This window comes from Erpetoichthys calabaricus, chromosome 18, assembly GCF_900747795.2.
Source record: "Erpetoichthys calabaricus chromosome 18, fErpCal1.3, whole genome shotgun sequence".
In the NCBI taxonomy this organism is placed as follows: Eukaryota; Metazoa; Chordata; class Cladistia; order Polypteriformes; family Polypteridae; genus Erpetoichthys; species Erpetoichthys calabaricus.
The window spans coordinates 54,058,339-54,067,073 of NC_041411.2; the positions used below are offsets into that span (position 1 = coordinate 54,058,339).

The 8,735-nt window shown below is 40.3% G+C and overlaps 1 long non-coding RNA gene across 1 annotated transcript; it reads left to right on the forward strand.

Annotated features, from left to right (window-relative positions):
• Positions 1 to 159: 159 nt before the first annotated feature.
• On the forward strand, positions 160 to 8,415 carry LOC127526307 (uncharacterized). Its single transcript, XR_007933933.1, has 2 exons — positions 160 to 200; positions 8,185 to 8,415. It is a non-coding gene; the product is annotated as an uncharacterized LOC127526307 (long non-coding RNA).
• The last annotated feature ends 320 nt before the right edge of the window (positions 8,416 to 8,735 follow it).

Here is an 8,735-nt window from a genome sequence, read left to right on the forward strand (position 1 = left end):
AGACGCCGATCAGACACATGGGGCTATAGGTGCAAATAAGGTAGTAAAGTTTTATTTAATTGTTTATTTTAGATAAAACAGTCCTTAGCGGTCCAGACGTTGAGCAGTTAAGTAGGCGACAGCGTAAGTGGTTCATTAATACGGGGGAATACAAACTTTGTAATGGGCCGCTTGATACTCGGGTTTCGACACTGTGTCGAGTTTTCGAAGCACAGCTTCGAGGCGTGCTTCAAATGCGCCCGTCACGTGATTTTGAGTCACGCTAGCGTAATGACGTCATTGAGTCAGCAGTCGATTTGGTCACTCACAAGCCTGCTGAAGTGCTTTGGCTCAAAGCGTAAAACCAGTTGTTCCTGCTACAATGATAAGGTGCGCTAAACCGAGTTCAAATCCTAATTGGGGCTTGCATATGTTGAAATAAGGATTTTGTATAAAACAGTTAAGTAGTACTTGTCAGAAAGTTAACAAATATGTTTTGGAGACATTATGAACGATTTATATGGGGCACCTATTTCCTTGGTGTGGAATCGTGTCCACCTAGAATCTGTAACAAATTAATGAGCATATTTTGCGTAAGGTAGCACGTATTATAACAATTCAGAATCTATTCTACCCCATGTCGATCATATCAGAGAGGCTAAGAAACACTTCACTAAAGCCGACGTGGTCATTACACCAGTATATGCGCAAGACACTATCATTAAACATTTTTACTATTCAGTGATTCCCAGATCTGTAGCTAATTTGTATTATTGATTTCCAAAAAGCAATATGAGTAAAAGCGTGTGCTGCATAACTAATCACAACTGTCTTTAAAACAGAATCAGTGCCATCAACAGTGTCTTCTGCAATTTTAGGAAAGCTTCGGGATTTCTGCGTTAATGAGACAAAAAAGTTGTAAAGAAACTTTGCGAATTCATCCAGAGGTGAACATAAAGATCACTCAAGTACTGACAAGAAGGAGCAGCTGGGTAAGCACATCTGGAGCCAAACTTTCAAAAAAGCACCTAACTTTGTCAGCAACATCCTTTCCTTCTGAATGCATCTTATCAAAGGCTACGTTATGGGGGGGGGGGGGGGGGGGGTTGGGTAATCTTCCAAACTGCAAAACAACAGAGTAAATCATTGATGTAAATAGAATTGCAGATAGAGTAAGCTTTTGTCGTTTCTGTATTCTTAAACCATCTTCCACTTCCACAATCCCCCGCAGTCACTGTCACTGTGGACGAAAAAGGCACACTGGAAAGCAGACAGATAATATTTTCTCAATTCACTTTATTTATTCATTCGGAGTCGCAGTAAGTAGAGATTCAAAAGAGTATAACTTATTGCCGCAAAGCTCAATTGAACCCTGATCAAAAGCCAGGAGGGGTTTTTTATACTTCAGCATCTCATGATTAATAAGACAGAAAGAACATCCTTATCAAAACAGTAAAGTTAAACAATATGTCTGTTGAGCTAAGCATTATCTGTGTTTTGGAAGCTAAGCACAGGAGAGACGCCTTTGAATAAACTACATGTATTTTCTGCAGCCTTGTGACCTTGTCCCTGAAACATTCACTCTGAGAAAGGGAAAAACAAGAAACAGCTTACATTTTATTCATCTGGACACTATTTCTCCTGAACCCTGGAATAACATATTTTTGTTAGTTCATAAGCCAAAGCGTCTCTCACTGGCAAGTTACAAAATAGTTATTATAAAGATTCTAATTTACTAAACACACAAAATACATGGTGCTGAGGAGAACATTCTTCTTCTACATTCCCCCCTTTTTTGAACCAACAAAAATATGGGTGACATAGGAGTAACAAGGGAAAGAGTAGGAGAAGGGGAAGGAGTGGAAGGAAAGGAGGAAGAAATGGGAAGCATGCATTCTTCGTGTAACATATAAGCCTTGGCCACGGAGGCAGTGAAATACTGGGACACAATATATCTAATTAGGGGGACTCTACAGTAGGCCACAAGTAACAGAATGATAAAAGCAACGGCCAGTGAAATAAAAACTGACCTGAGCCATCAGCCCCAGGGGCTAGAAATGCCAGAAGTGGAAGCTAATTCATTTGAAAGGGCAGTTAAACCTGGCAAAGCACGGTGATTGATCCATCGGCAGCCGTATTATTAGGGATGTAAGTGCAGCACGCATCACCAAACATAGCACATACACCCCCCTTTTCAGCAAGGAGCATATCTAATGCTAATCGGTTTTGCCAAGTCATAAGGGATGTTCTATCAAGCTGTTCATGTATCCCTTCAACAGCCTCTTTAGTAAAATTCAGGAAACGCTGTTGGTTGTAATATAAGTAATTAATCCAATCTACATTTTTATTTATTGTAATTTGGGGGAAAATAGACTCAAATCCGGCAGCAACTTGATCTCGCGCTTGAAATTTATCAGGGACTCCACGAGGGACACCAATGGAATCAAAGTAAATGCCAGGGCCGTGAAGAGAGAATGTGGAGGGGTCAGCAGAGCGGGGTCGACGACGTCGGCCAGAGCTGGACGACACGCGAGGAGAATTCAAAGGGAGGAGGTGGAATGGCATAACAAGTTGGGTTAATGTGCATGTGCCAGTCCAAACAGGTGGAAGAATATCAAGTAATTTTAATGTACTGCACATCCACCAAACATCAGCACGCGGAGTGGACTGTGTCAACGGGAAAAGTGATAATGTAGAATTAAATGAGGTGGAGTTAACCTGGAATGTCTGGGAACAGAAGGAAGAAGGGATATGACCAACATTAGTACCTCGGAAGGGGGGAACTATAATTACTAGAGAAGCAGGTATAATTGCCTTCATGAGACTGGAACATCGGGGGAGTCATATGAGAAGTGGGGGGGGAAAGAGGAGAGAAAGTGTAATGCAGTTAGAGTCTTTTGGTGTGGACGGAGAGGTAAAAAGGGCAAGGAGACAAGGAAGACCAACAGGGTCAGAAATATTAGAAAGAGGGAAAGGGATGGTAGCCAAATGTGGCCTGGCCATAGCACAGGCGTAGCAATCAGATTGAATTTACTTGCTTAGCCGAATATAATACCCACTGTAACCATCGATTCTGATCGCCATAGCCAGTTTCAATGAAAAAGTGGATGACGAGGGTGGAAATATTCATAATCTTAACAGAAGAAAAGTCTGAACCAGAAGTTGGGGAGACAGGTGTGTGTGCAGGAGAATGAGGTGTTAGTAACAGGATTGTCAATCTTAATTAGAAATCTCCCTAAAGGGTCTGTTCCAGATACATATGCCCCTAATATATAGGTTCCTGAGTCATGTAAAGAGGAGTTCTTCAAAATGATGATCAAGGGGTTACAATGGTTGTCAACACATTTATGAGAAGCATGTCCTTTTATGATAGAAATCGATTTTTCAAACCGTATTTTTGGGCCTCAAAAGGTTGAGAACCCCAGTTCTCAGTTCCAGTGTTAGCAAAAACCCATTGCCAGGTGTCACAGTTACTTCCCCAATAATACTTCGTAACAGTCATACACACGTATTTGTCAGACCAGGTCCACTGGGCTTGTCGACCAGTCCCACAGTTGATAATAGAGCGGAAATCAACCTGCACTGATGTGGTGATTCCTAACGGGAAAGTCAAGGTGACCAGGGCAGTAGACAAGGGAAAAGAAAGCATAGTAGCACAGCAATCAAGGGTGCCATCTCTTGCAATGTGAGGCGTGAATCCAGGCGGGCAATCCTTCATTTTCACTGCATGTGGTGTGGATAGAAGAACTTGGAACGGTCCTCTCCACCTCGGCTGATGCCAATGTTTCCTCCCGAGTGTCACGGACGAGGATCCAAGTGCCTAAGGGAATCGGCGTGTCTTTAGATGGAAGATTAGTCCTCCAGGCCTGGTTAACTGTTCGTGGACTTCTTTCAGAGAAGCTCGGAGACCTGTAAGACAAGAGAGAAGATCATTGTCCACAGTATGCAGGTTAACATTTCCCATAACCATGCCCACAGGCATGGGTGTCCGGTCAGAATTTCAAACGGCGACAGTCCTAATAGCCGATGTGTTCTACCCCTCAATCTCATTAAGGCCAGAGGCAAAGTGTCTGGCCAGGATAAATTTGTCTGCTCACAGATTTTTGCTAATTTAGATTTTAGGGTGCCATTATCAGTTTGCAATTTCTGTGGTATGCCCCACCCTAGGAATAATTTCTTTGATTAAAGCTTTGGCTACAGTTTTAGCATCAGCGTGTTTAGAAGGAAAAAAATTCTACCCATTGGGAGAACACATCAACAATTACTAGACAATAACGGTAAGCTTTAGACGGAGTTAGTTCAATGAAATCCATTTGGAGGTGTTCAAACGGACCCATTGGATTAGGTGCAACGGCAGGACTTACCTGGACTTACCTGGGTGCCCTTTCCTACATTAGACTTTTGACATAATGCACAGCGCCTGCAGAACTGCTCTGCAGAGAAGCCTTTGGGAGGAAAGGTTTGTTAGTTTGCCTATGGGTCCAGACTCCATCAGAGAGGGACCCTTCTTTGGACCATTTTCTTTTTTCTCTGTCCGTGGCTGCACTCTGTAAAGAAACAAGTTGATTATCAGGGTCCTGGTTATTTCTCTGTTGGAATAAAGAGATTGGTGTGTTATTATATGCAGCCTGTTTAGCAAAGTGATCAGCTAATTCGTTTCCTTTGCTGACAGGATCTTGTTTTCCTATGTGAGCTTGACATTTAACGATCGCTAACTTTGATGGTTTAGTTATAGCTATTAAGAGGGATTCAATCAGTTTTTGATGTTGGATCGGTTTGCCAGCGCTGGTCTTAAATCCTCTACTAAAATAGAATGAACGGCGTGAGGTACCTTTACTGTTAGGGGGCTCATGAGCACTTTGTTTGTCTGTATGTGGTTGCATTAAAACTGCATTCATTAATCCCCCCTTTTTCGTCCACGAACACAGTGAATGGACGAGAATATAGTCAGTGAGAGTAATGCATTTTTTTTTTTTTTTTTTTTTTTTTTTTTTTTTAAATCACATAGAGCCTTGTCAGCCTGCTATATCACTGCATGCAGCCAGATCGCAGTGTTAGCTAGATTTTGTAAAGGCTGTGCTCCTCCTGAAAAACTTACAAGCAAACAACTTCTCAGGTCGCAAGCTGGTACTACTTTTAAATTAGGAATTCATCTCACCATGGTGCCATACATGCTAGCCTCCAGATCATGGAAAAGTCTGAGGCGGAACCGGGTCAGCGACAACAAGGAAACACTAATTTCCGTGGCGACCCAAATGCCAACTGTAAACAAAGATAATCCATCTCGGGAAACACACAGCACAACTCCACAACAAGAAAACATTCCCACCAAAAGCTATGCAGCCACAGAGAAATATGCTGACTTAACCTGTTGTTTTGTGACCGGTCTTGGAAGGTTTTGAATGATGGTTAAACGGCCGCTAGAGAGAGCTCTTGTATCGCAAGAAATGTCATGACCTAAATATTTAACGATAGCTTGAAGTAACTGCAGTTTTTTTTTTTTTTTTTTTTTTTTTTCTTTTTTCGACACTTTTTTTTGGCCATTTTCACCTAAAAAGAATAGCAATTTTCTGAGTATCATGTGCACTTGTTGTTTATTTATTTTTCTTTTCTTTTTTCTTATCTATATACTGTATCAATTTATTATCTCAAATTCAGCTCAATTGAACCCTGATCAAAAGCCAGGAGGGGTTTTTTATACTTCAGCATCTCATGCTTAATAAGACAGAAAGAACATCCTTATCAAAACAGTAAAGTTAAACAATATGTCTGTTGAGCTAAGCATTATCTGTGTTTTGGAAGCTAAGCACAGGAGAGACGCCTTTGCATAAACTACATGTATTTTCTGCAGCCTTGTGACCTTGTCCCTGAAACATTCACTCTGAGAAAGGGAAAAACAAGAAACAGCTTACATTTTATTCATCTGGACACTATTTCTCCTGAACCCTGGAATAACATATTTTTTGTTAGTTCATAAGCCAAAGCGTCTCTCACTGGCAAGTTACAAAATAGTTATTATAAAGATTCTAATTTACTAAACACACAAAATACATGGTGCTGAGGAGAACATTCTTCTTCTACATCACATTTAACGTTTCCTGCTCCTTACCTGTCTTGTTACCCAAAGCATCAACACTCAGTTTCATTCAGGGATTTACCGTCCTTCCTTTCATAGACATAAAATAAGAAACACATTTCCTCTACATACGTGTCCAATAATAATAGTAAACTGGCAAGAACGAGAAAAAGCACAAGATGGGAATATTCATGACAAGAGCCTCGGCATCAGGGTGAGAATGTGCCTTGTCACCCATTACGTGAGCTTGTCTGCCACCCCTCAGTTGCACTGGCACACGTTACACTCGGGGGCAAATGCAATGGAGAATACCGACAATGTACACCTTCAGAAGTGGAATAAATCGACTGTATGAGTAGAACATTTCAGATAAACTTTGAATTTTGTTAATCATAAACAATGCAACATAACTATTATATGTGTTGTTACTTTTTATTTATTCTCACCAAACGTTACATATCTACATGGGAAATGAACATGGGTAATATGTTTATAATCATTCTCACTAAAATACCCTGTCAAAATATATTAATGAGCAAACTGAGCCACATTGGCCTTTAGGAAATATCAAAAAGCGTGTGCGCTGTCATTTAGGACAGAATACAGTGTTAACTTGACGCATTCTCTACTGACGCAATGTCATGAAAAAAAAAGAAACAGCACAGTCCATGCAAACTCATATCCTCCTTGGTTTTTTGACCTTATGATTAATTGTCAATATCAAATCAATAAAGTCATTTTAAGAAGATGACAAGTCTGCTATAGTCAGTTCAATTAACGCTCCTTTTAAAAAGTTTGCTTATACAGGATATAAAACAGAATCTCAATGATACGGGACTCGCGAGTAGTAACGAATAATATGTGACACTGAGAAATTATAATTCCTAATAACGGGAACAAGTAAAAAACTACGACTTCCTAAAACCGACACATATAGGCATTTCAATAAATAATTTAGGAGACTTGTGTGTGCATTGCAATACCAATTTAAGAACTACGTAGGCTACCTGTTGTACTATAAATGGTACCTGAAGCAGCACTTAACAGTAAATAGTCTAACAGGACAATGACTGACTCTAACGAAGATGCTGCGCCACTACAATAAAGGTTCACACTGTCATTCTGCATGTTTAGAAGGCGCTGATTGGCTGAAACTGTTTATAGAGAATTGTCCTCAAATTGGTAGTGCCGTATAGCGATCAGAAACGAAAAGACACATTTAGGCATGCTGCACAGTAGTTTGTTTTTCTACAATACAAATTCAGTACGACACCAGGGTCTCCAAACACACAAATATGAAGCTTATTACGTTTTACAGTGAAACTCTTTACAACTCTTTGCAGCCCAACCTTCCTTTGATAGCTCAATTCGCTCGCTATCCGTCCAAGCTGAAAATATTGTTAAATGGAGGAATTGAAAAAAAACCTTTCACAAGTGGAGGATCAACGACTCAAACCCCTGGTGTTTTTACTGAGAGACAGTTGCGATACCATTGAGCCACCTAATCGGGATAATTAACGAGCTTCGCACAACTGAACTACTACTACTGTTCTTACTTCGGCGGATGTGGAAATATGTTGTTTGACATATACACATTAAATTGGTTTAATTGACATGAGAGTATCATTGTTGTATTCTCCTAATGAAGACAAAAAAATTATATTTATAGATGTATACTATATGACGTACGGTTTTGAACAAAATTAAGCGTTCCGTAAAAAGGTTGCACGATTTACCTAATCTTTTTATATATATAAAGTTGATATATGACAATATACCTTTGACACTATGTATCAGACAAAGGAAATCACAGCAATCCACAAGAACAATAATTACTTCTCAGCAACTACCTGAATTGTAGTTTAACTATATCAACTGAAGTGTGTAATGTCAATACGAATTACAAAATATAACTAGAGAGTCAAGTGTCAGATAGACTCTGAAAATATAGAGGTCAATGTCTTTGAGTGTGCTGAAGCTTCACAAAGATTTAGTAACCAGTGACCCGATCATGATCCAATCTCAGTACTACGCATGTCTGAGGCTTCAGAGCCCCGTCATGATCTCAGTACTACGCATGTCTGAGGTTTTGGAGCCCCGTCATGAGCTCAGTACTATGCATGTCTGAGGCTTCAAAGCCCCTGTCGCTACCCGATCTGCGGTGCCTACCCGATTTGCGCGCACATGCGCACGCATGCGCAGAGCTTTACTATTACGACCCTGCACGATCTGCGTTTTTTTTACTTTGCGACACGAGTCCCCATCCGATTTGTCTTGCACACACGCTCTCTGCTTAATTAAAATTAATTTCACGACACTGCCCGATTTGTTCTGCGCATGTCTAATGTTTTACGACACACGTCATTCATCAGGTTTGACTTGTGCTTGTGAGTCATTTTTGTGTTGTCGTTTATCTCCGTCTGTAAGTGGACTTGTTACTGGAAAAGATGGAAACTTTTGAATTTTATAACGTCTTGGAAGATGTGTCGCCTGAAAAATTTAATTCCAGTCAAATGAAGAGGGAGCGAAATGAAATGCGACTTGTGTCTGTGAACTTTATAATGGACATGTACAGCTTTTTGCAAGTAAATAATTTTTAGTTGCAATACTTTGTAATCTTGTGGTTTAATCGTAAAAATCACAGCATCTTACGACTTTGGGTTAATGGATTAATGTATGT